Source organism: Paralichthys olivaceus, chromosome 20 (genome assembly GCF_024713975.1).
Source record: "Paralichthys olivaceus isolate ysfri-2021 chromosome 20, ASM2471397v2, whole genome shotgun sequence".
Taxonomy (NCBI): domain Eukaryota; kingdom Metazoa; phylum Chordata; class Actinopteri; order Pleuronectiformes; family Paralichthyidae; genus Paralichthys; species Paralichthys olivaceus.
Genome location: NC_091112.1, coordinates 5,970,258 through 5,992,049, shown reverse-complemented (window position 1 = coordinate 5,992,049; position 21,792 = coordinate 5,970,258). Strand labels below are relative to the sequence as shown.

The window sequence follows — 21,792 nt, the reverse complement described above, 5'->3', positions numbered from 1 at the left end:
CAAACAGTGTGTGCGCTTCCTTAATTATTTCCCCTGCAATTTATATGCATTATGCCATTTTCCTAGCTAATTATGATTATGGCAGAGGGTACACAGAATGAATAACACCTTGTTTCACAATCCATCTCTTTCTCTAGCCCTCTCAATTTCAATGTGGCATCTAATTTCTACCAATCTTTTCATTCTCTCCTGCTTCATTTTGTTGGTCTCTCTCATTTTCACTTGTTGTGCACAAGCCTCCGTCATAAGGGACCCTTCAGTTGTGTGGCTGCCAAAGGGTCAACGAGTGACCTGATAACAAAGAGTGGGCAGCCATGTGGACTGTGTTGATCCGTCTCCTGGCAGACACTTCATATGCATACTCTCTCCTCGTACACACTCACACAAGTAATGAGTCAGAGGCGGGGGAAACACAGTGCCCTCAGTGTGGGTGAGGCACTCAGAGTGGAGGACAGGAGGTGGTGAGACGGGGGAAGCTGCAAGATCAACCACAATCAGGAGAGGGAGGGTCAGCAGCATCAAGATCAAACAATGAGAGTCTGAATGGTTGATCAAAAAGGTCAGCTAGCATTTCCTCATCATAAGCATTCAGACAACTGTCAAGAGGTAATGTGATACACATGAACTATCACAGCCATGTGCACGGTATAATGCTTAATGTCGTCTTAGAAGCCTGTGGAGATTGATGTAACTTGGTTAAAGTAATAGTTTGACATTTCAGAATATGTCATTTCAGACATATCTATTGTAAACTGAAAGTGTCTTCAATGTGCTATCCAACTCAAGAAAATGCTATATTGCGAAAAACGCTAATGCTAATTCGTGTAATTTAGCTACATTCATTCGCTTGCATTAAGTTTGTCTGTTACCAGGCTTGTATTTGGAATATTTTGGAATTGTATTTGTGTTTACTAGCTAACTCGTTAGCACGTTTATGTTTACTAACTAATGTTAATAAGACGTCACATAAAAAGCCAAAGGGACAAAGGAACTGCATTACGAACTAGTAAAATAGCCATTTTAGCTGCATTTGTGCGGATCCTCTCCAAAATATTTGTGTATCATCTACTTCCCTGATGAACCATCTTATTTACTATTTAGTGTCTTTTTGCAGCCAAGTAGATTTTGGTTTCAGCCAAGAACCCATTGAATTACAGCCCACGTTTTTACATCATTTCCCTTAAATCTTCACACGTACGCACAATGTCTACGGTGGTGACTGGAAATAACTCGAGTCGAATTTCAAAACCAGGCTACCACTTACAGCCTTGGAGCCATCAGCGTGCCAACCCCCCACTGCTCCATAGAGCTTATGTGCGTCATTGCAAGTGTTGGCAAGCATCTAGGCAATAGGAATAATCCAATGAACAAGACAAGTGAAACAGTTATACCTCATTCTTTAAATGCAATTTATACTTTAGATTTACAGATAAAGGTCACTTTAGTTTGTCAGAGTTTCACAGGGCGTATACAGTTAAAAGTTTACCTGGTTGACTTATCTGACAGGCATTGGTCCCATTGGTTTAAACAGTAACATTAAAATTATGTTGTCCTTTGACTGGGCAGTAGTGGTTGGCGGTCATGTGACTTAGCCCATTTAGAGCTCATGCGAGGTAGTGTTGCTACAATTCGACTGAGATGTTTTAATAACTAGAGACCACTTTTTGATTAGTCGCAAGGCAAAACAAATCTCAGGTGTTTGTTTGGGTTGGCAGATCTTGGTGCATCTCCGTTTTTTGGAATGCACTATTAAATGACCATAAATGACCATGCTGCCTAAAGCTGTTATGATATGATAATGATCATGATAAACACTTTTTATTCAACCTAATTATTTCAATATGCAGATATACAGCCAGACCACAACAAAGTTGTCACAGTTGGCATTAAAGTGCTTTCAATCACTGACATGGTGAGTCATCATAGAGAAAATAATAATAATGATAATAGTATTAATAACTAATTAAAGTAGGTTGATCAAATGTTCCCTGTGGAGACTAACTTGTCATCACTCTCGAGTTGTGATTGAATTGAGAAGTAAGTCTTTATCCATCATTGTCACAGTTTGTTTGGTATAATGCCTGCCGTGTTTGCTGCGTGTCATTTCCCAGCCTGATAAATTTGGCTCTCATCACAGATAAAGGTTGCATATTTTGGAGAAAAGCAGCTTTTTTGGTTGTTATACATTTAAAATAGTCCTCAGCACAGCAATACAGCCACGTATAATGGGATCACTCCCTCATTAATATGCATGCATCACTCAGTGAGTGGGATATGGTAGATTTTCTCATTATCATGGCTTCCAAAATTACAAATGAAGGAACTGGATGTAGCCGACACCGTGAAATGCTAGCGATGCAGGCTCTGAAATGTCAACACAGTCATGCCAATACTCACTACAGCCTGCATGTGCAGAGTTTTGGAACGCTGTGCAGTATTCTGGTGAGGTTGAAGCCACTTGTGTCAACAGAGAATTGGCTGTGGATGGAGACATGCTCAGTCACTGTTGTTCTTGTGCTGTGTTTGTCAGTCTGCTTGTGGAGTTGATGGGGAAGATTATGAAGCCATCTGGCTCCGTAAGACCAACATCTTAGGGTGCAGTTGTGAAGGTGACAATTGCAGATGGTATGAAATCCCTGTGTCCTAATTGTGTGGCATGGTTTTGTAACAATTGTTCACACTAAATAATGAACATGCCACAACAAAAACATTTTTCAAATAGCCATTAAAACCTGCGATTTGCATTTTCTACCAATCCCTCAATGAATAGCAGCAAAGGGCTCTGGTGTTTCTTCCTCTATCTCCCTTGAGAATTAGTGCATGTGAACAAGTTAGTAAACAAAAACACATTCAAACTTGATAAACGCTAGGGGCTGTATAGAATAAAGAGATAAATAATTGTGTGTGTGTGGACATTCCTGTCTTCTGATGCATGTGAAGAGACATATTCCTCTTGTGTGCATTCATATGGACATTAAGGTACCACCCACAGACTGTATATAAAGATGGATGACATGACATCTGGCCAAAACTTAAGCCAAATCATCTTCCACTGATCGGGTCTACAGTATTATACCCAACTACTCTATCACAGAGACATCATTATTTATCATGACACTTTTTAATCAGACACCACAACTTTTTCTGATAAATAGTAAAATAGTTTGCCCCAGAAATTAAGAGTTAACATGACATGCAGCTGAAAGCTCTTCTGTTCTGCTTGAGGTTTCTTCCATTTATTGGGGGAGTTTTTTTCTCTTCCCACAATGAGCAGCACTTTGGCGACTGTGAGTTTCTATATAATTTTAAGGTCTTGACCTTATTATGTTATGATTTGGCCTTTAAACTTCAACTGAATATATTTTATTATATTTCATTCTTCTTTTTGCCATGGATTTTATTGTGAAGCACTTTGTAACCTTGCTTAGATAAGTGCTATACAAATAAAGTTATCACTACTGTATGGCTTGCATAATGCACAATGGGGCACTCTCAAAAAGTATTATAGTGTGAGTGGGAAATTGAAGGGATGTGACTGGGAAGGTATAATTTATATCCTGCGTAGTATTTTTGACAGAAAGTATGAATTATGGCCGCTCGTGTGTAAACATGCATGTTCACCCCACCCACAAACACACACTACCCCCAAACTCAATCTGCTCCTGATGACTAACACCTAGCAGCTCTCTCCCCTTGAAACTTCCAGATGGATCATATCTGAAAAGAATAGCTGTGGTTCCATTCACCTAACAAAGATTACATGTTAACTTTCATCCATCAACACGAGTTTCAATTGAAGTTAAACTTCCTTCAAAATACACTGGAGCCTTCACATTACAATGCATCACTAAGGTCAGAACACCAGCTTATTTATTTGCTGATTAGTCATCCTTAGCAACAGCCTCATCCTGTCAGAGGTGGATTTAGTCATAATGTCAGTCTATTCTACATGTGGGCGTCTGACAAAGAGCAAAAAGATGTCGAGTTGTTCTGATCCAGCATCATTTCATTGGCATGTGCTGGTGACATTGTTTACACAGTTTAACACAACGCAATTAAACTTCAGTCAGACTCAATTGTCACGCCTGTCTGGTGCCAGCAAAGGAAATGAATTTATGGGACGTCATTCTTAAATTTTTTTTTTTACAAAGATTTGAAGTCATGACTCGAAATGTCAACCTCACATGATATTGATATTTGATTTATTTATTATATAGAGACAGTAAATGAGCCAGAGTTAGCTGTATAGGCTAATCTACATGTGTTCAGAAACATTAAGGCACCCTGAAATAAAATGACCTATCTTCTATAATTACATATAATATCTATAGATCATTTGCATTATGCATACAATCTAAACTACTACTACACACTCATGATTAAAACACAAACACCTTTTAAAACATGCAAAAAACACTCAGATACAATACAAAGCCAATATGCACATAACTAAAAAACAACATAGTGTTCATAGGCTTAACTTTTCCACTTTAAAGACACTGTTTCATAATTAAATGTCAACCAGACTTATTACCCTCAAACTGCACTGCCTGCTGAAAATAAAGAGACGTTTTCAAAAAGTTATTTTAAATTTAAATAATTATATTCAGTGTTAAATATTACAGGACTGAAATAGGTGTGGGTGTTCCGGCCTTTGAAATTGCTTCACAATCTAAAGGGGGAACTGAGACAACAGGCACAGATTTTGTGATTTTAAATGGAGGGTGTAAATTTCCCTGTGGTGTGAATGTGGATTTTGAAGCCAACTGAAAACATGTTTTATAAAAAGGAATCATCAAATGGTAAAAACAAAATTTAACACCTTAAACACCTATAAACAAAGATCTACAAGGTTTACATTCAGTGACATCATTATTTATCATCTTTTCAATCAGACACCACAACATTCCTTCCAGTTAATGAGGGAGTTTTTTGTTTCTCCAGTCGCCAAAGTGCTGCTCATTGTGGGAACTGTGAGTTTCTATATCATTTTAAGGTCTTTGACTTCTATGTAAAGTGCCTTGAGGTGGTGTATATTGTGATTTGAAGCTGTACGAATAAAATGTAATTGAAATAATGGTAATATACAGTACTACTTCTTGCCCTACAGTACTGTCAATGTAAGCAACCTGATGGTGTAATTAAACAGTTTGTACAGTTTGAATATTGGCATTAACTTTCTTCTTCCATTTCAGTAAAATAGACCAGTTTCTCAATCCCTGAAAAAGGCCTGTATTTTACCTTGGTCAATTTAACACTTATCCTTGTACATCTGAAAGTCCTTCACTAGATTTGAACTGCTTACTTAATAACTGCCTTCACCAAACACACCTACCCCGAAGAATGGATAACAGCAGGGGCACTGGGACAGCGTCACACGGCTACATGACAATGTCAGACTCACACACAGGTCATCGCATGTGCAACACACATTTTCACACCTGTACTGTACATGTGTGGGCATTGGAATTCGATTATGTGTTGAAACATGCTTTGGCCATTTAGTGACAAGATGCTAAAATTATCCTGCTTTGTAAAGAATTTAACAAAAGTACACTCTTTCGCTAATGTGTAACAATTAGTAGGGTGGCCGGCTGCACAGAAATAGAGGTGCAAATCTTACTGACGTCAGCAGCGCTCACTTTACCACTCGTGAACACTCACAGAGACAGAACTGTGGGTTTTAGTCTTAAAGAGAACATGGGGAGGAAGACATGTACAGTACAACAACCAGGAGGTGGCACTTAGACCTGACTCATATTCAGACACTTCCAAAATAAATACTTTCCTCCCTTTTAGTCATAGTGAATGTAAATAATAAAACTATTAATAGATAAAAGGATATGGTGTCACTCATTCACCCTTTTCTCCTACATTTCATCCTGTTCATACTGTACTGGTGCTATTCATAACTAAAACAAGCCAACAAGTGGGTCCATTATATCCATTAAAGCTCATGTGGACCCACATCTTTCTTTCCCCCATTTATCAGCCTGGGAAAGTGGTTTAGGAAGTATAACTCTGTAAATACAGACATTGTTGAGATCCATTAGGACATGAAAATATGCCACTTTTAAAAATAGTGCAGAGCAGAGATACAGGGGATTGGTCCTGGAGGCGCATGTATTTAAATGAAAATCACAAAGAACGGTGGCCATGGAAAACATGTGTTACAGGTTTCTCCACACAAAACGCAAACCCTGATAGTTTTTATAGGTGTTTTAGGTCCCGAGGACATTTTAATGAATCTGTTTTAACAGCTATCTACATATGAATGCAGATAAATTAACTAGAGAATTAGAAACTGAAACCAGAAGGTTTCTGGGCCCACAATCTTGTCCCTCACCTTCAGATTCTACATATTCACAGACATGAAGATTTGTGGTTAGGTCAATTGGTGACTCTGTCTGTAGGTGTGAATGGTTGTCTCTGTATGTTGGCCTTCAGATACACTGGTGCGCTTTCGCCAAATGTCTGTGATTGGCTCCATCTCCCTCCTCAACCATCAAAGGATAAGCGGTATAGATAATAGATTGACAGATTAATGAGAATTCCCTTTTTGGCCGGTGGAAAATTACATATTTTCACTTTGGAAAAAAAGTCTTTAAATACATTTTACACATGCAAAAATTAGAAGCACCTACTTCCAACATACTGCTGGTGTGGAGTGTTGCAGTACAGAGGAAACTGCTGAGCTATAATGAATAAATGAATTCAAAGCCTGCAAGACCAATACAATACCATGAATACCTGTGCAATATAATGCAATCTGTTGCAGAGGGACTTCAGCATTTGAAACCGATGATGTTTTTGTTGACAAAATAGTGTTGACTGCACTGATATTTTTTTCCAGGCAATTTACTCCACTCTGTTGAAAACTGAACCCAACAGCCTCGACCATAAACAGTATTTGTGCCCCTGCAAACAATTAGCAGAGATGTAGATGTGACAGACGCTGTGCTTTGCAGGATTAGTGATGTAAATATTACACTGTGACACAGACAAAACAAATCATCCCAACTTTGAAAATGTCAGTTACATAATGATTATAATACTATAATATCTTGTATTATTCATTAACATGAGATCCTGGTTAGCCGGTGGCCTGAGGAGTTTTATGTCTATGAATGTGGGAGCAAAATAAAAGTCCTTTTCTTGATAAATTTGAGGGAGGTTCCAGAACAGAGCCTTAACACTAAATATGACTTATTGCACTTATTGACATCAAATTAATTTAGTTTAAACTTGCATGTTCCAGCCCACTTCCAACCAGGCTGCAAAGATTTTGGCAGTCATAGCAGAAAACAGAAAGATTGAATTTGCTTCAAAGTTGTTTCCTTGGAATTATGTTGCAGAAGCTTCTCCCCAGCTGAGAGCTACAGTATCTGAGATACATGATGTGTTTAGACACATGGAGAGAGATTCTTTCACTATTGTCTGGTATATTGCATTATGGAGTTTGAATAGTTGTCCTTCACAAAATAGATTCCCATTGAATTAAATGGCAATTTAATTGACAAACAAATAGCACATAATGACATATGATTATGCTTTTTTTTTCTTCTATCTGTGTCACTCTAGCTGAAAGGAATCAGTGTTGATGACCTGAATACAGCTCGATAGTCATTTTGGCTTCAGGGCAGGAGGTTTCTCAGGCAAAAAACTATCCATATGCTAATGTGGAGACTGTCAAAGAGACGGATGGTGAGGAGAAAAGCAGCGTTTGAAATACAGGCCAAATTTCAGAGAGAAAATGGACAAGCAGAGGGAAACAGTTGTGGGCAGAAACATAACAGTCTCACATTATGCTGACGTGAACCTGGCTGTGAGACGAGAGCCACAGCAAAAAAGAGAGATACGCAACGAGGGAGGGAGGGAGGGAGAGGAGAGGAACCGGGAGCGAGCGGAAGTAAGTGGGCGAGGCAGACAATGTGCTGAGTTTGAGTGAGAATGATAGAAAAGCACTGACGGGAAAGAGAGAGAGAGAGTGAGAGAGAGACAGAGCTGCTGCGGAGAAAGAAAGAAAACTATGTTGTGAGAGTTGACGAGAATTTGGTGTCGGGGGATGAAAACAAAGAGCTCATCAAGGACGAGGCAGCGGTACGATGGCTGAGAGGTCATTCAGTGTAACTGATGTGTTGTGCTCAGACTTCAGTTGAATGAGGAGAACTGAGGAGGGACTGTTATGTCTTGCAGGCACGAAAGTTTCAGTCTCTGTCCTCAGCTCAGGATGACAGAGTTTGTACCCAGGATGTCTTGGCTCCATTCCTGGGTAGTGGGAGAAAGTACAGTCTATGGGTGAACACAGCGGAGCATCTAAAAAAATAAAAAAGCCAGATCATTATGTCATTAGTAGAAGAAGCTGATACATTGGTTTGACTTTTGTAAACAGACCTTTTTATAGCAATAACTTTTGGGATTATAAAGTAACTTTCTGACAGCAGAAAACTTCCAGTGTCATCTTAAGAACTCATGACTGCAACAAGAAACAGCCATAACTTTTATTTCTCATTATCATCTCATTTAACCAAAGAATGTAGATGGAAGAGCTAGTTTCATAACAGTCACAGGTGCCCTACTTCAAACTAGACTCTCAGCACTCTGATGGTCTGAGTGAATGATAAATGAAGTAAAAGCTCAGAGGAGAGACCCATGACTTAGCACTCCTCACGCCCCCCCCCCCCCCCCTTAAAAAAAACACCTTGTTCTTGTTCCTCGTCTTGTTCCGTCTCACACTACTCCCCCCTCCCCATATCTGTCACTCGCTCTCAGCTGATTAGGTTTCCATGGAGACAGGGAATCGTTCTGTTGGCAGGTGGTGAATTCTCAAGGACCTGTATCAGTGCTGGGTCTTCCACTTCCGACAGGTTGATCGGCTCTCGCAGGAAACAGAGGAGAGAAAAGAGCCGGAAAGAAATTCTAGTTGCAATTAGTTCTCAGTCAAGCAGTTCTTACATTAATAAATGCAGTGGCACTCTGTCATTTCCTGCTGTAATGCTAATAACTCAAATTAACATGCCCTGCTGACTCCTCTTTGTACATGAGGTATTTTGTTATGCAAGTGTTTAACCTTCACATTGGCTGTACTTCCTCATTGTTTGCTGCTCTCATTCATTTTGTTAAAATCAATTTTTTTCTTATTAAAACTAATTATTGTAATGAACACATTTCTTTGCCCCCTTAAAAAAAACAAATGATAACAAAAAGGATAATGGCAGCAATCAAAGAAGTATTTCATGTTTTATAGCCTCAAGGCTAGGTTATTGTTTCGAATCCCGGTTCCCTTCTCTGTGTGAAATTTGTACTTTCTCCATGTGGGTTTCCTCTGGGCACTCCAGCTTCCTCCCCCAACCCAAAAACTGGTAGATTGTGGTTAAGTTAATTCCATCAGCTCATCCATCATCTACACCACTTATTGTTCTTGAATGTCGAAGGGGGAGCTGGAGCAAATCAGCTGACATTGGGTAACAGAGGGAATACATCATGGTCAAGCCAGCAGTCCATCACAGCACCAACATACAGAGACAACAGCCTCTCACATTAACACCTATGGTCAATTAAGTGTGTCCAATTCAAGTCAATCTGTCTTTGGACTGTGAGAGGAAGCAGAAAACCCAAAGAAGACCCGTACGGACCTGGGGAGAACATTCAAACTCCACACAGGAAGGTCCCCTCCAAACTGGGATTGAGTGAACAGTTGTTTGTCTCTGCATATTGGCCCTGTGATATGCTGGCGACCTGTTCAGGGTGTACCCCACCTCTCGTCCGATGGATGGATGGATGCAGAAATACAACAAATAAAGTATTTTGACCCAATGGTCATGCTAAGCTAGATTCATAAAAACAGGAAGAGATCCACGCTCTGTCTTCTGCAACTTTTCTTGGCAAAGAAAGTGTTCGATATGTGACAGGAAATCCAATACCCACACTGAGTAAGTATTGACGTTTACTGTCTGTTAATGACGTCTTTGGCCCCTTTGCTTATGATAGACATTGTGCAGCCTACAGTATGCATTCACGTGAAAGGCTAATAACAGCTGTTAGAGTGCCCCGGTGATGCTGATAATGCCTGGCTTCTATAATAACACTATACATTCTTTTTTTATTAATTTTCTCAAAGTTATTGATTAGCCTTGTGCTATAAACCAGCAGTCCGGAAATAAAATAGTCGTAAAGAGGCGAGGTTGATGTGTGTGTCATTTGAAATTCATACTAACTTGAATTCTGGAAAAGGGACACTCCTCATAGTGCGCCAGTGACCTAGCAGGGAAGTCTTATGTGACTCATCGTAGCAGCCTCTTCTTCTCTACTACAAACCCACCAGCAAATTGCCCTTTTGCAAATTTTCTATCAAATATATGTAATGATCTCTGAATTTAGATCAAATCCACTGGCTTTGATCAGATTCCTTGGAGAGGTTGTTAGTGTTTCGCAGCTTTTCATAGGAACCAACGCATGGTCACTCGGTAAATGTTGATTCTTTCTGGATCTGAGAATAAACTGTCTATCATTAAAACCTATTTTTGGAAGATACAGATGGACTTGCATGATGAGGGCAGTAATTGACTTTTACTTCAGACGCTCCCATCGATAAGACACAGCAAAAAATAGAGTTCATTTACCGAACCTGGTTTTATGGGAGAGGGTTTTCAAGTTTATGACATCCAATTACAGTACCTCTCATCAAAGGGAGCTCCAGGAAAATAGTCTGTGTATATCACCACAATTTGACTTATTTTACTTTGAAAAACAGATTGATTGAGCCACTTATAGAAGCACTAGTCTGACCGGCATCTGTATTTGTTTTCATTTAGCATCAGACAATCTCAGGCAAGACAAATGTAACATAATTGATTGTGCTCTGCAAATTGAAATATAAAGTGGTGCCCATAATTTAAGAGCTATTTTCTTGCTGAACTGGCCATTTCAGCACAAATCTAGAAAAACAAGGAGTTTATAGCTGCAGTAAATAGACATTAAGGAGCATGTGTTTAACTCAAATTACATATTTCTTTGAATGTTTCTTTATGTAACATGCAAGTGTTGACATATTTCTATTTGTACGTTTTGTTTGTTTGGTGCTCATATGATGGTTGTTATTCAAACACGCAGTAAGTATTATTTATTTCGGTCTTCGAGCACAAGAAATACTGGCAGTGGCAAGTGGTTGAGATGTTTTTTGTTCTGTTGTGAAATTATGTTTGTCCTTGTGTGAGGTAATGGACGTCTTGGGATGCGAGACAAATATCAGAAGAGATTCTGACAGTAAAGTGTTAACTAACCTAATAATTAGTAGGAACTCAAAAATTGTGTTTTAAGCAGTTTTAACTGATTCTTTTGACCATTTGGGGTCGTAGAAGAAACTTTAAAAATAATATGCAATATAATAATTGTATGAAGTTGTAAACCTGAGCAGTTATCACATAAAGCAGCACTATAATTAATTTCAAGTTGTGTTTCTGGCTATCTGCTGCATAAGCCCTTTTTTTTGGGTCTGTTTTGGTCTTAACCAACTCCTGAGGGAGGAATTTGGCTCTTTTGTAGCTATAAACTCCATTATGTTTGTCAGCTAGTCGCTAAAAGGTAGCATACAGTGGGTGGCTGACATAAAAAGGTTTTAGGCCTTAAAAAAGTTCAGTAAAACTTAAATGCACAAAGGGAGCTGTCTGTGGCGTCATATTATTGACTCCCTTTACTGACACATAAGATCCATTATTAATATCCAACAATTAAAGTGCAGCTATAAATACTGGTTTTAAGTAAAAATACTTATTTTACCCAACATCTACTCCAAAGCCAACATGAAAATATTGATGGAATTAATCGACAAATTATGATGCTGTTGACAAAACTGTGAAAGTTATAGCTGTCAGCACACATGTGAACCGAAACATATTTGTCGAGCTTAAACAGGCATTGCATTATTTTCTGACCCCATATGGTTTGAGTACATCAAGACATCCTACATCAAAGTTCAAGAAATTTATAGAAGCTGCAACTTCAAGCTTGATGGCACATGAGGAAGAACATTAGGTGCTCAGTCATATTCAATACACAAGTATCAGACGTTGCTATGAGGCTCACCGAGCGGCCGCGGCATGCCCTTCAAAATGGGCAGTGATGAATGTGATAGGTTGTCCATCGCCCTCGCTTATAGCATCTGGCACGAATGGTGTTAACTCACAGTAAGCAGATGTCTTGGAGGAGTCGTAAGCCATCTGTCCCCATATTGCACGGCTCCTGGCACACTTTGACTCCCTCTGATATACCCAGTGTCATGACACAGTTTATTTGAAGACATGCACACAGCCAGTGGAGGAACGCATGGATCCGGCTGCAAGGGTCGTATACACCTTGAAGTTGGAAAAACCTCTAAAAATATGCATGGAAAGAAAATGTCCTATTATGAAATTACAGAAAATCAGTAGGAAATCATTGTTGGCAAAACTAATTATGTTGCACAACTATCAAGACTTGTGTGAAACCTTTGCACACCTAAGATAAAGTATGCTCTTTACCATCAATGTTGAACAAGCAACTATATGTTCATCTCAGCTGTGCAAAGGCAATATTAACATAATGCTGAAAATACATCCTCTAAATGTCTCACACATCTACAAAAACAGCCTAAATGTGCTTATTGATTTCTTCCTCTGGCTCCTTCCATGACTGCACCATTCTTTCACTTAGCTCTAACTTTTTATGGAACAGTTTTTAAAACAAACTACTTCCTTTCAGCCTTCCAATTGCTGTGTTCCTGTTCCTTAATCTTCCTCTTTTTTATGAGGCTTTGATGCTGCTGCCTTCACAGAGGAATTCATTACTGTAGTGTATGCGTCTGTGATGTTCTGCTGAGAGGCACTGGGAAGTAGAATACTCTGAACCCAACAATGTGGCAAATCACATTTCAATTCCTACACAGCCAATGGGGAAATGTACATTGCTACAGCAGAAGCAGGGGATGGATGAGGGCAGGGGTCCAGCATAATGAGCAACAATGTGTTACATGACGTGTAATATTGCACACGTGGGGAGGAAAGACAAAAAAAAAACAGGAGTCATGTTTTTCTTTGGAACCACCATTACGAGCTGTAGTATGAGTAACCACTGACAAGCGTCCCACTCCTACCTCAATTCGGGTGTGGGCTGTGGAACGGGCAGGTCTGAAGCACGAGGCTTCAGGGCTAAAAATGACTTCCACCTGCTGACCAACCAACACACTCTGTCACACACCTACACACAAAGATGGAGCAGCCTTGCACTGTCCGCCATCACGAACTCTCGCCCCCTTCAAGTTTCCTCCCTCCCTTTGTTAAAACGCTGGTGAACACATTTATACAGTAAGTTTACCAGGGACGTTTCACTTCAATTGGTAAACAAGAAATATCACGACAATACGCAACAATACAATGATCATCAAAAACTAATTTAGATCAATTAAAGTTGTTCAAACAGTTTTGTCAACTACTTGTGACGTGCGACGCTACAGAGGGAGGAGTCAGTGAGAGTGTAGTGAGCTCAGAGGTTGTTTTATCTACTTTTCACTTGTTTCCGTCATTTCCACATTATTGAAAAGACCTTGATGATGAATCACTGTCAAACCAGTGTGTGACTTGTTTAAATGATGTTATTCTCACTATATTTTTATATGAATGTGTTGTACTTGTACACAAATACATGTACCAGCCATATATGTTATACTATCATATACAAAAACTATAATAACTATACTATACTGAGTCTGTATGCCAGATGTCTGGTTTAGCCACCATCCCTTTATGAAGATGGGTAATTCATATAAGTAGAGTAGATATTTAAATACATGTACAATATATATGTGTAATACTACACTAACTATATACTATAAACATAACTATATTGTGCACCGTATGTGTCTGAGTTAAGCCGTCATCCCTTCATGCAGATGTGTTGTTACATATATGTTTAGGACTTATACTTGTACTTTATGTATATGCAAGAATACAACTTTGTACAGTAAAATTACTATTGTACTATACTCTGCTATTGTATACCTGATGTGTGTGTGAGTAAAGGGTGACAATAACTATATAATTTGCATGAAAAAGTTTTCCTCTATGTTACTGTAGTAGATTATAGAATCAGTGTAGAACTTGTTTTCTTAATTACTGACCGACAGTCCTGTTGTATGATGTGTATGATCTTTTTAGAAGAAACCTGAGGAGACTGAGATTGCCTGAATTACAGTTGTGTGACTAAGCGGCTGAGCTGTTTGTTAGTAACCTCACAGCCTGTACTTTCCTCAGGCATCATGCATGGAGCTGGCATCTCCAGCACTCTCCTGCCCCTCTCAGGTCGAAGTCAGGGTAGCAGGACTTCCGGTTGTCCTCATCTTTTGTATTCTACTCATGGTGCAGCCCTCCTCCCTCTATCGGTTTTTATTGAAGAGACATCTGCATGCCCAGGCGCATAGATACATGCTTATATTGTGTGTGAGGAAAACTGGTAGAAGAGAGAGTTGTCATGAAATCATGAACTTATGGGGGATGCACATGTTATATTCATATCAGAATAAAAGGGAGCCAAAGGAATTATTTTAGGTAACATCGTATTACTTTTCCTCAGGAAACTGTGATGAGATCAGATTGAAACTGAAAAGAGGGGTCGTTAACTTAGCAGAGAACAGCTGACACCTTCAGAGGATGAATAACTAACAAGATGGACAGACAGGTATATGAAAGAAAGTCTGAAAACTTATCCTATATTATATATATATAGTAATGCAGATTAACAAAATATATTTTGTAAATTATACTTTAATAATCAGAGAATAAAGTATATACTACACAATTTGTATAAGTTGCTCCATAGTATAATTTATGCATGTTCATGCATGCACTGCAGATGCTCTGCAGCTTCTCATTAAAATGAGACTGTCTGCACAGGAAGTGTTGCACAACCTGGCGGCACATAACAGCACAGAGAGCTCGCCATGGTGCACGATGAATAGAAAAAAAGAAAAAAGAAAAGAAGAACCTGTTTGATGACGATCTATGAGTGCATCAGGTTAACACCGTGGGTGTGAGGTGTTTTCTAAGACTTGATATACTTTGGTTCTCGTCCTCTGTGCTGTGGATGTTTCCAGGCTCTGCACAGTGACCAGTGTCTCTGCCTCCCCCACTCTCACACTTTCACACTGCTTCCTAAGCAGACCTCTGCAACCCCAACACATCTGTTGTGTTGAACAAACTAGACCTAGTAGGGAAAGGTTATAAAACTTTAATCTCTCTTCTTCAATGCCTCAGGTATGAATGCTCCCTACTCTAACCCGGTCGGCCACAGGTGTCAGTGGTGTCACTGTTTTGGGAAACCTTGACCAGCTCTATCTGAAGCTGACGTGCACGTGGTCTCTGCAGCACGTGTTGAGAAGACATTCACTGGATCACGGCATCCCTCCTACTCTCTCTCACAATGATACAGCGTATAAAAAAACAAAACAGGAGAATATAACATCTGATTTGTGGACAGATAAAAAAATAGATGGCATTTGTGGGTGGATGGTGTTTGGATGGTGTTAGAATGTTAGAGAAAAAACAACCAAATAGATAGAAATACTGAGACTGATCCCATAAAGACAAGAACGGTGAGAGGATATGAGACCAAATACAGAAATATTAGGAGCAACACAGACTTAACGATGCTTCAGATACTTATTTTACTCAAGCTGGTGCCTGCAGGCTATTCACTGTAGATATGGTTGACCTATGTACTTTAAATATTATATTTCTAGTGAGGTACCAGGCCGCTGTGCTCTAACTCTGCCAAGTTATTGGGTCATTTTGTAAAACTTTTATTTGCATGACTTTGGGCATGTATAAAGTCAAGATAGTAAGTAAGTAAGAGCTTCAGCCTGTATTATATGAATACACACAGTCTTATCTACAGTGTTCCCACTAAATGCAAAGCAAAAGCGATACAGCCTAGAAAGACATTTTTTAAAATAAAGATTATAACTTTAAACACAAGCGAGCAGCCATTGGAAAATAAAATTCCCTCTAAGTTTCTCACAGTTGATCTCATTTGCACATCGCTCCACGTTTATCATGTGCAGAAACGTCAGAAAGGAACTGCCATGAGACACTTGTTTTGTATTTACACAGAAATCTATTCCTTTTATTGTGTGACATTGATGAATACAACCAGTCTTCAGCACAATAGAAGAAACCTGTGGGAATGGATTCTTTCATTAGTCAAGGTTTACCGTGTGATGATATTAACGATGCTCTGTAAGGAAACACAGTACAGAGAAACTACTTGTTGATCTTCTTTCCAGCTGCCAAACAAATGTGCTGCTTGTTTCATGTGTATTCAAAGTTCAAATATACTTCGAATCCAAATGTGCTTCTGCAAAGACATTTTACAAGGAAGCTTTAATTCCAGGACGTGATTAATGGCTTAATGATCAGAGCTTACGACATTCACTTAACAGGTATCTAAGAAATCATCTAAGATGTCTGGACACTCGCACAAGATCTCTATATGAGAATTTCTTGGAGGATCAGAAATGGAAACGCTTCAACAATTCCACTGAGCGTCATTGAATTCATTAAAGATTTATAAATGTCCAGAAATGGGATTAACATAGACAAAGTGTGAAAAGACTTATAATGACGGAACAGCCTATTACTCCTCCTCACTGGAGGTTTCGTCACTGCTACACGTGACGCTTACAGCTGAATTCCCAGAGTTTGTCAATCAGCAAAGCTCATTGTATCCACTAAATTATTGTAAATAATACAAATAAATGTAACTGCTTTTATCCCCACCTACTTTTTTAACCATCATAGAATGGAGAAAACAACAACGACAGGTCTCTCACTCCAGAACTGTGAAGCTGCTCCAAGATGGCTGGGATCTAAAGAGCTTTTCTCTGTAGAGGAGACATTTCTGCTGCAATTAGATTCAAGAGGCACAACAGTTCACCTGGAACTCAATTTCCTGGATAAAAAGGATTTATTTCAGTAGTTTTCTATTAAAAGCTTTGTATGATTAGTTTTTTTTTTTTAAAGGTACTATACTAAGATCCTAAGACAACATTTGTCTTGAGCTGCTATTCCGAGTATTAATAACAAAATTGCTTCGTTTTCTACTCAGCATTGTGGAAGCTCTGCTGATTTTCCATCTCCTGTATTTCTTTGCATCTCGTTGCAGTAACTGTGTTCAAATTAATTTCCATTTATACCAACATTCGATTCTCAGTCATTATTGTTGCAGATTGTTGTTTCTCCTCTGAATTATTTAATAGTGCAAAACTTTGATATATGTTATGTTGCATGCCGCTCTGTAGAAGTGCTCACTTGTCGTAACAAAGACCATACTAATATTTTACAGGGATGAGATGCTTTTGTCATACTCCACTTGTAGAACAAAACAGATTTCAGGTCAGTGACAACTGTTATATTTCAGTGATACTGGACACCATGGCAACAGCACTGTGCTCAGGCAGATGCTAGCTAAATTATTAAAATCAACATTAAAGTACTGTTCTGTATATCTCACCATTACCTGGATATTACGTGATTGATGGACAAGAGAAATGTCACATTCAACCAAGGTTTATTGACTATTTGTTGCAAGACTGCAATTAACCTTACCTAAAAATTAATTATATATTTATAACAAACAGTAGTTACTAACATATAGCAAGAAACTGAGTATCAGCAAATGGATAAAGAATAAAAAGCACAATAATACGACCAAAGTAGTCAACAAAGTTTTAGGTTCAGACTTTCAGAAACATTGTTGTTTTTAAGTTCATCATCACATCGAGTGAGATCAACAACTTATATTAAAAAACATTTATTTATATCCCAGCACTGCCTACGCTCCCAAATGTGTAATTTTCATGTTTTCTTCTGTCATGTCAGTCACAGAGACGGTGACACGCTCCAGAACGTCGTTATTGAAAGAACCATGATTCACAAGCTATTTAAAGCCTGTGGAGGACGAGATGCTCTGGTTGTTTTCTATGTGCAGAAGAAAAGCTCCGTCTACTTTCTTCTATGAACAATTTAAATATAGTTGGTTAATAACGACACATCACAGCTCAGTGATTCACAACAAAGTAAGAACGACTTTGTTTCGAGTTCTGAGACTTTCATAAGATGAGATAAAACTTTATCGATCCACACACTGAGGAAATTCAGTAACTTTCATGTGATGGTTTTGCACTTTTGTCTTTTCCCCCCATTCATCCAGTCAGGCTGTTTGTGCAGACATGTTCCAATCCTGCTGTTATTTTCAGTGCATGCACTTTCCTGCCTGTTGTACCTGACAGGAGAATCACCTCATCTGCTCTTCCTCCTCCTCATCCCACCTGCTCCTCCTCCTCACCGCACCTGCTCTCCTGCTCCCTCATGGCTCCCATGTATAAACTGCTCATCCAAATATTAAAACAAGCAACTTGTTTTCATGATGTGGATGATTTTGTAAGTTTGAGTCTTTACTTGTACATTTACCTCCCAGTCGTGATCTCAGGTTTCTTTTTGAGAATTGTGACAGTTTTCGATTTAACTGATTTATTCCCACTTTCAAAATACAAGGGAGTTTAAAGAATTGAGACCAAATCACTCCTTACATTGCATTTGTGGATTTCCTTGTGCTGACTCATGATGAACCAGTGCATAATATTTGCTGGAAGTAGAGTTGCAAATTACGATTAGAAAGATAAAAGAACAGATGGTGGTCGAGCGGGTAGTGCAAACTTTACTCTCGAGACTCTTCAATTCAGTAAAATTAGAAATGCTTCGGTGCAAAAAGAATCAAGTACTAAAAAAGTACTTTCCAAAGGTATCATCAGAAAAATGTACACAAGACAAAAGCACTCCTTTCAGAAAGTTGTATGATAAAACAGAAATTATTTTATCGCCAATGTTCTCATTTGTGAAAGATGCAGCTGTTGCACAATTTAACAGTGTCGCAAATCAGCATTAGCCCACACAATGACTGACAGTTAGAAATACCCCTCCTCAGAGTCATGGACTGTCACAGTGAGTTTTAGTCTGTGAACCGGTGAGAGGATTTCGTTTCACAGCAGCTAATGATACAGGGGTTTACTTCAAGGCCTTCTGAGGATACAATAAACGTGCCCATCCAAACATGTCAGTGGGTAGCTCAACTACTTTGTTCCTCATTTACAGAGATCAATAAACGTAATGTGTGTTGTCCCACACGGTCACAGGTTCAACAACATTACTAGATTAGAAAACAAACCTCAGCCAAGTCCCATCAGTCCACTTATGAAACCACTTTTAAATTCACTCCAGGTTCTATTTGCACAAAATTGCACACACTCAAAAATATCCATTTCATTTTATTCTTCATCAAAATCCATGAATTATTCCCTGGGGAATATGTGAACATGTGGAAAAGGCCCCATTTTATAATGTTAAAGTTAAAAAGAAGAATCCTGCATCCAGCCTCTAATTTGAATCTGCACCAAACTTTAATGAGTTTTTTCCTGACCTGTACCACATCCTTCCTCCAAGTTTCAAGGGAATCCATTTTATAGTTTCTGTGAAATCCTGCTAATTAACTGATAAACTAACTCAGATGAAAACATGATCTGCTTGGCAGAAGTATTTTAACTATGAAAAAGTTACCTTCCCTTGTAACTACAGCTACTTAATATAAATGTTAATATCTGTATTCTGAATGAGGCGTACTTTGTATTAATTCAGTTTTCTTTGACTTACCATGTGTCTGCTCCACCAGCACTACTTCCTGGTTTAGTCCAAAGATGTGCCTGAGGGTGGAGCCTGATGGTGGAGCCTGATACAGAGGCTCAGCAAAATGGGCCAGACCAAGTGCTGCATCAGTATGGGGGTAGGTGGGGGGGCAGTGCTCTTCATTTGGCGTTTTTGGTATTTATACCAAACTGATTCAATTTCTTGGACATATAATACTACAACTCTTAAAGTCAAGATCTGACACTGTCCTATACTGTAGGTGGTGGCGTGCACATTTGATCTTGCTTTGCAACGTGCCATTGCAACCAAAGAAGAATTAGTTTGTTAGGAGTATTGTAGAGTTCTCCTTGCAGGATTTATTTTTTTATTTTTTGTTTCAGATGACACACACTGTAAAGTGCCAAGATGGCAACGATGACTGCATCGCATAATTGTTTTCTCTTTAATGGACAGATGGAAAAATGATCAACTGTATAATTGTCTTCCTCCTAATTTCCCTGCATGCATTCCCTTAATTTCCATTGAGAGAAATTCTATGACTTCCTTACTCTAATATAGTGTGAATCATTCCTCATTTTTATAATTACCAACGATTCTTGTTTTGCGTCAGAATCGGTAAAACTTTGAGCTCCGTTAAATTTTCATCTGGTGGGTGGTGCCTTGTTTTCATCACTCTTACTCACTCTGGATTCTTCTCATTGAGGAAATGACGCATCACACGACCTTAACACGCCCCCACAGACTCCTTCATAACCTCCCTGTTGCTTTGTGGATGGACCAGCAGTAATTTTGTCTGTGGTTTCTCTCAGTCCAGACCTGCGCTCGCCTTAATGCCTGCGAGACGATGAGTGTTGTAGGGATGTGTCAGTTTGGAACAACATTTCCTTTTCCCCTGTCAGGATTTCTACCATTTAGTTTTTATTGCTTTTAAAACGAATGGTTTGTGCAGTGCCTCGTGATTTGGTCTGGTCCAAAAAGTTTTCTACAAGTTAAGTTGTAAAACAGAAAAGCAAAGTGTGAAGATTTATTGCTGACACCTCTGCTTCACTAAAATCTAATGTGTGTTTTTTTTCTTTTGCGAGGAATCTCTCTCTTTTTCTCTGCTCGTCTCACTGGAAATAACTTTTCCTCCCAAATTTAGAAAATGAATGTGAAGAAGACAAACAGCACTAATTTTCCAGTCAGGTGCTATTAAACCAGTGCATCAGAGGAAGGTATGATGAGATGACATAATGTGGTGAGTGAAGCCTCAGATGATGGAATTGTGACATAAACACAACATCGTTTTGTTTTTTTCAATTTGAAAAAGGTTGGAGAGTTCTTATCTGATCACATGGATCTGATGTTTTTTCTCGTCAGGTGCAGATGAGCACATTTGACCATTGGACAGAGCCAGACTGTTTTTTGGTCTCAATCTTCTCACAATTTTAATCCAGTAAATGCATTTGCCATGATACAAAAAACATAACGCTCACATGTTGACATTTTTCCTTTAACTTGACTTTCACACATCCACCGCAAGATTCAAGACTCTTTATGGTCGTATGCACAGTTAAAACAGGCGTTGCACCGTACAAAGAAAATCTTACTTTGCTTACTTGCTAAGTTTACTTAGATAAAGAAGTAGTTAATATATAAATAAAGTCATACACACTCCCACACACACATATCTACATACACTTGATGCACAAACCTTTTGTGTATTTGGATGTATTTTGTGCAGAGAGTAGCAGCAGCAGAATCATAAAGTGAACATTATCACAACAGGTCATAAAGTGCTTTTTGCATTTTTGTTGTGTATTATTTCCCACACACGCAAATGCACTGGATAAGTTACGTTGACTTTTTGAGTCGACCGTTTCAAACCAGGACAGTTTGATCAGCTCTCCACTATAAGGAACAAAATTTCACACAGCTCTTTTTGACATTCACCCTCTAGTGTGCACATGATGACGCTAAATGAAATGTCTGACAGGAATCCTGTCTTCTTGCACAGGCCTCCTGAGTCACATGTACGTTTCCTGCTATCTCCACCTTGAGCCATGCAAGCTGTCAATGTTCTCTC

The 21,792-nt window shown here is 38.9% G+C and overlaps 1 long non-coding RNA gene across 1 annotated transcript; it reads right to left on the bottom strand.

Annotated features, from left to right (window-relative positions):
* Positions 1–7,527: 7,527 nt before the first annotated feature.
* LOC138405934 (uncharacterized) lies at positions 7,528–19,813 on the bottom strand. Its single transcript, XR_011239596.1, has 3 exons — positions 19,734–19,813; positions 12,185–12,372; positions 7,528–8,316 (listed from the first exon to the last, which is right to left on the bottom strand). It is a non-coding gene; the product is annotated as an uncharacterized lncRNA (long non-coding RNA).
* Between the last annotated feature and the right edge of the window lie 1,979 nt (positions 19,814–21,792).